Raw genomic sequence first — 9,574 nt, 5'->3', positions numbered from 1 at the left:
GATGTTTTAGTTGAGGATGTGAATAGCGCAAATGTAGGGGCGTTTACCTTTGTATCATTTGTCTTTTTCAAGAAAATATTGAAGAGATGGTTACATTTTCGAGAAAAATTTAAGAAATGTTGTTTTTCGAGGATCATGACCAAATCATAATTGGGTGTTCAGGAACAAAAAATGTATCACCAGGTGGATGTGGAAATAAATGTCATATTGATTGACATGTAGTTTTACACAGTCATACAGTTTAGATAATATGCCAGAGTGCTATGCGTGTTTCAAGTCTTAAAAACTGCCATGTTAGACCTACAACAAAATTTTCTCCAAATTTAACCCCTCATAAAGTACACCTCTCAACCAATTTGCCGTCACACTCTAGTCAATATTTCTTTGTACAACCCAAATTTATTTTTTTAAAAGCTCGACCCATCACTCAGTTTCCCTTGTGGTTTTGAGTGATAAAAGAAGTTACAACAATCTGTGTTTCTCTGAATAACCAAATCACGGTTGACTTCATAGATTTGTTATACATTTATATGCCTTGTTGACTGAAAACAAGAAGATTTACTCTTACAAAAAGCACTTTAAAGTTAAGAGGAAACACATGATACAAAAGAAGAGTCCTTCGATTAGCTCAAAAGTGATCATCCTAAATAAATCCATCCCCGCCCTAATCCATCATCAACAAAACAGCATCCGTCAATGTGGTGGAGTTCCGGGAATTCATAAATCTTGTCATGAGTTCATTGATTTGTTTTTTTGGAGAGTTATTTTCACAACGAATCCTTTGGTTTTCAGAGTCGTCATCGTCTTTTATAGCCTATTTCACTCCACTGCAGGAGGAAGCCTCTTCACCAATTCTCTATCTCACTTTTTCCTGCACTGTCTGTTGCCAAGCAATGCCACTATAATGTATTTAGTTCATCTCTCCATCCTCTGTTTTGTCGCCCTCTTTTTTTCTTGTCCATTTTCTTGGAGTACAATTATCAGGTGGTTATCTTAAAAATTCACGGGCGCCATTTCTGCCGTGAGGAATGACTGACATGACCGATACGAGATTTTGTTCTCTTTAGAGCTACATAGGCCTAGTTTGCTCCTCCTTTGCAATAAGCTGGCAGGTATACATGTACATGTCTTTGCGATGGTTCTACTTGCAAAAGATACACTCCCCAATAGTGTTGCATTTGTATTAACGTTTTTGTCTGGACATACTTCGATTCTCAAGGATACAGAAAAGAAGAGGGGAACCGTCGTGGAAAAGCTGCTCAGGGAGATTGACAAACCACGATGCATCGTGTTTACTATACGTAAAGTGCGCGGCATTGGCAAAATGAGCAACCTTCTTTTTGACCTCTAGCCGAGGGCGCCCTACTCAAGTGACGTCACAGCGTCCATTAACACTATAGCAATAAAGGGGTATTCGCGAACTAATTTTGAAGTTTTTTAAAAGCCGACGAGGATTTAAAAACGTTTTTTTTTGCCAAATGCAAAAAAGATTGTTGATATAAAAAACTATTAAGAAGTCAAAATAACATGGTCATCACAGTTGGAGACACTACTTTTGTTATTGTTGTGTAGTAGTTTTTGTTGTTGCTGCTGCTCTCGCAGATTTGTATTGTTATTGTTTGAATTTTTATTATTTGAATCCGACGAAAGCTGTTTCTTTTAAGTTGCCAGTAACCCCCCCCCCCCCCTTTCCCATATAGAGAAGCAAATCCACCCGATGATACTAAGAAGTCGTGACAGATCAATAATGACTTGTGATCTTTGTTTGGCAAGACTTGAAAAGGCACAACCCAAACCGCTAACACATTGTTAGTTTAGAAAAATGTCCTCTTGCCAAACAACACCATGTACAGTGACTATATGGTGCCGTGACTTGTACTGGTTTGAGTCAAAAGAAGAAAAAACTTGAAGGAGTTAGAGTTGATTGGCACGACGACTTCATGAGAACGCCAGCCATTATTAAATCCCCAAAAAGCCTAAATCGGTGTTTCCTAAACTCAACTGCCTGACCGTTCTGACTCTTGAAAGGAGAAATAAATACAGATTTCCTTGCAAAATACAACACACATTTTGAATTATACATAGTTTCCTCGGCCCGACGGCGAGCGATAAAGTTTCTACCCCCCTTCCAGTGTACTTGTCAAGAATAAAGCGATTCGCGCGGGAAAACGAGGGCGCACTGGCTAATCCTACGATTTCAACAACCATTTCAAAGACTCGCTGAATGGCATGCCGCTGGATTGAAAGACTTTTTTGTAAATTTTTAACGTTTTGTGTGGCCGGCTAAAAGAGCAAAAATTCCTAAATAATACACGGCTGGTGTGTGATCTCGGGTTTAAGCTGCATTCTGCGGGGGCTTTCAGTCGTGAATGAGCTAGAAATTGAACCCTCGCGGTGGGGAACGGTGTCTTTGAATTAAAAAAAAGAAAAGAAAAAAAAAGTTTGATAGCATTTTTCTTACATTCCAAAAAAATATCAATCTGCGGGATACCATCGAAAGTTACGCAGTGGGTTTCGTCACTAAAGTAAAATAACACAATGGAAAACTATGCTTAGACTGTTGTGACTCGTTGGATATTGTGAAATACCAGCCAACAAAAATACTACCCTTTTTTGTCGGCGTGTTTGCATAGGAATGTGTTTGCAACAGCGAGTTTTAGAAAAAACCCACGAAGGTCGCCATGTTTTTAGAGCAAGGGCTGGTTAAGCAATTATTCAGCATCATCTCGGTAATGGATGGATTTACAGATATAATCAATCGTAAGTCCAGGGGACGGGGCTTACTTTACCTCAAATTGGATACAAGTAAAACCTCAGAGAAATTAGAAATCTATGCGGGGTTGGAAGCCCACCAGAAAAAAAAGAGCTAAACCTGCTCGCGGTTTGATTGATTGACTCCATCTTCGACCAGTGTTACTGACCGAGAGACGCCTGGTTGCATGTGAACTTTTTCTTGTTTTCGTGTCAACAAGTCTTCAGATTAACATATTAATTCGGGCTGCCCCGGAAAAAGGGGGTTAAATGTCTGTAAAACTGCCTAATTACGCAGTGAATGGGCCATGCTTGATACGGGAACTTTCATGAGAACCAATCAGCGGAGCCTGTGGCAACACTTTGTTGGTTATCAATGGGCATTTTAATGTACCTGGTATGTTGTAAAGCACTATGCATTAAACATGCGCTCGCTACTGAGTTGTGGATAATTAAGTTGCATAAAGTTTAGGTAACTATGGGGAAACAAACATGTAAAACGCATAACTTCGTTCGATTTGTGTAACAACTTGAGAGCCTCGAAGAAAAAACATCAATGTCCGTTTAACTGTTTTAGGCAAGATATTTAGTTTCAATGTATCACAGATACTAATTAAAGCCCGTTAGGTTTTATTTCTTTGTAAAAACGGACCGTCAAGTTAAAACAAGTGACACTTAATCAAGGTAAATGCATATGAAGAAAAAGATATCAAAGTGAAAATAGAGGACGTATGTATAACGTTGTTCTATTATGCAGGTCTTAACTGTTGCACCCACACCTTAACGTCTTTGTACATGCAAAATCAGTGAATGTCATTAAAATCATAAAACGGTGGTTATACGAAGAATTGAAGTTTTTCCTTTGTATTATGTTGTACAGTTCCACACTGCCAGAACTTACTCAGTGTATACAACCTCATTATTCCTAGCTCATATTGCTGTACCCTAATGTCCCCCGTAGCGACAGAATATAAACTGGGATCGAAGCTAACAAAGTTTCTCTACTGTTCCTTCCCTTTTTTCGGCAACGGTCGAAATCACTTTTTTTTTAAAGTCTTTGTATCGTCACGTAAAAACTATCGGCCATGACCCTTGCTTTGTGACCCCCAAAATGGGTGTATAGTTGGGAACGGAACAATTAGCCCATCAAGTAACGAATCGCTGTGCTCTCCATAAAAGTGAACGTTTTATATTATCACAATCAGGTTTATGTAAAATACTCTCTTGGTGTAATAGAGTGAACACCACTCCAAAAGAGTGACATTTCCACTCTTCCAAAGAGCCATATGGCGGACAACCTGCTAAACTTTGGGCTCAATCGGTCATCAGAGCTACGAGAATATCATTTAAAAAAACACTTGTTTCATGTTTATGTTTTCATTGTTTTAAAACATCAGATTTTGGACTCGGACTTAAATTTAAGTTGTCCACCATGACCATAGTATATGTATAAATGTAAATCTGTAAAAAAATATATTTTCAACATTATTGAATACATCCAGGGGGAGATGGGTCCAATTGACTTTTAAATAATATTAATAACATTTTAGTAAAAAAGTAAAATAAATCAGGAACAACGAATGGATTTGAAGCACTGTTGTAAGCTTTGGTTCCACAGGTCTCGACATTACTAGTTGCTAGCTCACAATCTCTCACAGACTTCCAAATTGACAGTTCCATAACAATTGTTTCAGCTTTCTCCATTTCATTAGAATCATACGTGCAATTAGACAAATTGCTGGATAATTCAGTGTCATACCATTTCTACCTCCATGATAAATTCTACGATCATTCCCACAGTTCCTTAGTTTTCCAAAATGACAGTGTTCAAAAATGCTGAATTTGGAAAGTAGTTGGACGCTTTACAATCGCTCTCCAAAAGCGGTGACCAGACCATACCAGACCAATGTTAAAATATATAGGCCTATAATGCTTCATATCATATACACTGCATTAAATATTGTGAATTCAAAGTGTTAAAGCCGATTCTGTTGATTTCATTTAAGTTTGACATTTGACCATATATTAGCTGCGACACAAAATGAGGAAACCATTTTGAAATAATAATTAAAATGGACATGTGAAGGTTATGCCGGGAAGATTCGGTTGGCAAGTGACGTAAACAAAAAGCCAAATTCTTATCAAGTCGTCCTTACCCAATTCGTAGACGTTTACTTCTCAATCGTGCGAGGACAAAAACAGTTTCTCGTGTAATTTTTACCTTGGAAATTATGGAGAACTCTTCAAGAAAGAAAGTTCAGTCAACTCCGTGAAGAAGAAAACCATATGGAACACATTAAGAACCCCAAAAGGTCCCGTCAGTCAAAAATGAAGTTGTGTGTGTATATATACATATAGTAGGGCCATTTATATAGCATTGTTGACAATCGTTCAGTGTTGAGGCATTGAGGACTGTCATACCGAAAAGGTTCTGAAATTGTCCCAGAGCGACTTGCGTTATTATTGCAACACATGAAGGGAAATATTAATACCGTAAAATATGAGTTTACCTGAGAGACATGACAGCTGATGATATATATAACAGCCCCAGTTGGAATTTGAAAAGGGTTATTTTTCAGCAACTGTTTTGTTGGTAAATCCTAGGAAGCCATTGATATCCAAACAACTCCACTGAACCATCGACAGAGAAACTGCTTGCGGAACTGAAGCATGCGACAGTCGAACTATACATAGAAAGTAAGCTTATTTCCATGACGAAAAAAAAGTTGTTTGTTAAGAACATGCGAAGTATGTGTGCGCTTTTGATTTTGTGTTACCTTTTGCACTTTTGATTGTGTATTGATCAATTCTCATATTGAAGTATTTTCCCAAAAGAGTATGGAAGTATTTTTCCCAAAAGAGCATGGAATAAACGTCACATTGAATTGAATTGAATGTACAATGATGTATGGAGTGACACCTTGAATCGGTTGGTAGCAAGGCTTGTGGCAAACGTTTGAAGTACCCTATCAGTTCTGCATGACGTAATTTATTCACTCAAGTTAAATTGACTTGCAGTATGATAATGCCACTATCCATCCATAACTGTATCCACCCGTCTGCACCCCAAAAGTTTGCAGTACTTTCTTTTTTTTCCATTTGGGAAAATTACAGTAAAGTGCAACCGCTGGGAAAGACATTATCTTCCATTGTCAGAAACACTTAAAATGACAGTTTTTACGGGGAGAAATGCCTTTTGTGAAAATGTCAAACCCTACGGGCAGACAGAGTGTGCTTGATTTTCACGAACAAAGTGTGAAGCTTTTTCTGCTTGCACTTTTGAAAGAGGAGATTCTTAGAAAACCTATAAGATAATTTCCCCTGCTGCTCACTGGTACCATGTCTCAAAGGACACGACTAACTTAGATTCGCAGCCGCAATTCTTTTGAAGGTTCATTATACCCTTGTACTGCGCCGCATTCAATAAACCCGAGTGATAATTAGGATGGGGGCTGTATCAACCATCTAGCAACTACAATCAAAGACATGACAATTGGTATCTCAGAAATCTTCCCTTAAAGAAAGAGGAATGTTTTCCTTAACAAGTCTCTAATCCTCATTGAGGACTGGTGCGGGAGACAGCCTCTCCAACAACTGTGTTTGTTACAATAATAGAGACGTGACTTCTTGGTCCCAAAATGACAGTGCTAAGATAAGAGGTATCATGGGGAGCTGAGTGGATAAAGAGGAGGGTGGGTACAATCATGGAGGTAGAAGGTACAATCGTCCAATCTTCCATATCAAAGAAGACGGAGACATGATATAGGGGTGGCTTATATCCTTGATTAAGGACCACCAAGAAGTCTATAGAAAAACACTTTCTCAGTGAGATTTCAGAACTTCTTTGAGCAGGACTTTGCATGGTGGAAGTATCATTACTACTTATATTTCTTAGAACTTGTTTAGATTTGATTGAGGATTGTAGGGCGTGACAATTTTGTTTTAACTTCTAGTTCTATTCCAGCTAAAACGAGGGCCATAATGATTTCACTGTGACTGCTACCACGGAGGAAAGAACTCAGTATTTCAGAACTTGTTTAAAAGGTTTGATTGAGGGTTTTAGGAACTGGTGAATTTAACTTGTATTTCAAGTCCAACAACAAATGAGAACCATCATTAGTCCATGTGATGAAGGAACTCCTTCTCCATGCTTTTACTAAAGTTGACACCTATTGGCGAGTATACATATAATTCACCAGCTTTCCATCGGGTTAAACTGTATTACCGATTTACACAATGGATCATCCCATGCAAAGTGGCCAACTATTTGTACGTAACAGGTCAACTAATATGACTTTGATTGTTCCCAATTGTTCGTGTGGTACAGCAGAAGCGAAGGCACATCTTTACATTATTGACATAAAAAGGACACAGTGTTGGTCCACCATGGTATGACTGACACATTGAAACTCATCACAAGGCCATCTCTGTATTTACATTTCGGACGTATCGCCAATTTATCACACCTAATCATTCGTATACCCACAAGTATAACACCCGTCGTTATCTTCTGTCCTTAAATGTAATAACCAAAGCTTGATAACCTTTAGACAATGCAGTGTAAAAATCAACAAGGCCACATGTCATTTTAACAAAAAATGTCTGGCTTGAATTTCTGCATACTTTGAAGTAAATGGAAACGCTGACGTAAAGCACTCGGTGTCAAATGTGTGAGTTTTAGTTTCACAACGTAGTTATATTTGTATATAGTCAATATTTTTGCAAAAATATCAACAGCAAAAATATCCTGACATGTGCCTATTCTTAAAGTCTTGAAATGACAAAAATAATTTAACAAACAAATAGTCCAGTTTCCTTAATAGGAATATTGGTTTCTTCAGGAACAAATAGTTGTCACGAGTAATGAGGAAAGTTCCTTGCACAATCATTATGCAAACAACTTTTTGAACCCCCATTAAAAATCCGAATTTTCTTTAAATATATACGCGGTTGTTCATGTAAGACATATAGAAACTTGACACGAAAACTTCGGATACCATATGTTATACTCTTTAACTTTAAAACTGTGGATTGGAGAGCATTACTTCAGCAGTCAAGACCAACATAAGGTTCCACTCTCCCTTTCATAATCTTAACCCCTTGCTTTGTTATGTTCATGCAAACCCTCTGAGATTTACAGACATATGTTTGTGGTTTTTGTGTATTTTGACCATTCTTGTAAGGATACTGCACCTAAAACTCTCAGGAAAGATCAAGGACCCACTCAGATACTCGTCAAGACCTGTCCCATTATATTGCCCATCAAAAGATCCGGGATTCGCACGGCTTCGGGCCATTACAGCAAGCTCAACCACTCTCTTCCAAGAGTCCGCCCCAAAAAAGTTATAACATTTGGTTGTTATTTAGGGACCGTTTTTTTGTTGTGCCGCGGCCGGCCATGGAAAGATAATTGTGAGGTTGGCTTATTGACATCAGTGTTACCTCAAGGATGCGAAGTTGAAGTTTATGGTGACGATTTGCACTTGTGTTGTTGTTGGTGAAGGACTATAAACTCTACATACCGACTCCATAGTTTACGAAATGAAGTTTTTTTGCTAGCCATCGTGTGGTGGCACATTTCTTCTCTTCAAAACTGTACTCAAATTTAAGCGTCAGGAGTAGGCCCTAACCAATGAATTCGTGTGATGGGTATATACATATATAGATATCTTGCTTTCATGTCTTTTGATTTTTTTGTGACCATGAAAAAGTACGATTTATCCATTACTTGTTATGGTTTTGGTATAGCACAGGGGGGTTGACACATCCTGGAGTTGAATAGGGTTCGATTGAAACCACAGATGCGTGCTTGAATCGGGTGCAGATTTATTTGTGGCGTACTTTTTTTGTTAAACTTCAATGAATATAATATACCAACTGTCAAAGCCAACTATTTTCAAACTGAACAAATTATTTCAGACATGTGTTTCTATAGGTTTTAATAACAAACGAAGTTTTCATGTTGCCCATTCATCCATTTTCAGCAGAAAATTCAAGCACACTAAACTATTTTGTTTGACTGGTCTCAGCTTTTCAAGTACAGAAAACATCTTCTAGACGTGAGGTTACAAGTTGGAGTAAACCAATATATAAAGTAAAAGTAACAATCGCTGTCGTTGATGAATCAGCAATTCGTTTGCTCAACCGCAGTTCATCTTCTCTCCCATCCCCCACCCTATCCATTCCTGCTTCCTTTTTGACTTATAGACTTTGTATAATTAAAAGGTAAGTTTATACTTGTTCCAAATGTACTGCACTGTATTGAACTGTATTGTACTGAGTGCAAATTGTGAATTAGGGCCCAATATCAAAGAGCTGCTAAGCACAAAAATTTGCTTAGCATGAAATGTTTGCCTTGGTAAAAACAGGATTTCCCAACCAACTTTCTACGTGATTTTCAAGAAAAGCATACAACAGCTGAATACCAGTAACTAGGAAATGCAACAAAATAGAATTCAGTTGGTAATCCTGTTTTTATCAAGGAAGGAATTTCATGCTAAGCAAATTTTCGTGCTTAGCAGCTCGATGAAATTGGGCCCAGATGCAAGTTCTTTTGGGATGAATTCTAGGAATTCTCAACTCTGATTGAGCCACACATCGTCCAGGCTTGATATACCAAGGATGCAATGAAAGCGGTTGCCTTCATGCCCCCCTCTGTCCCATTGAAAGGCTTCAGTAGAAGCTTATAATTTCGACATAGGGTGGTCCCATTTACCAAGGAGAAATACCTTGGTGCCCTTGCCCTTTCAAAACCAAGCGTACACGCATGCCACCGTTTATATGCGGTCCCGCTTCATTTTGACTTAAGACTTCGTATGGCGCG

This window comes from Asterias rubens, chromosome 6 (assembly GCF_902459465.1).
Source record: "Asterias rubens chromosome 6, eAstRub1.3, whole genome shotgun sequence".
NCBI lineage: Eukaryota > Metazoa > Echinodermata > Asteroidea > Forcipulatida > Asteriidae > Asterias > Asterias rubens.
This window is presented reverse-complemented; position numbering follows the sequence as displayed.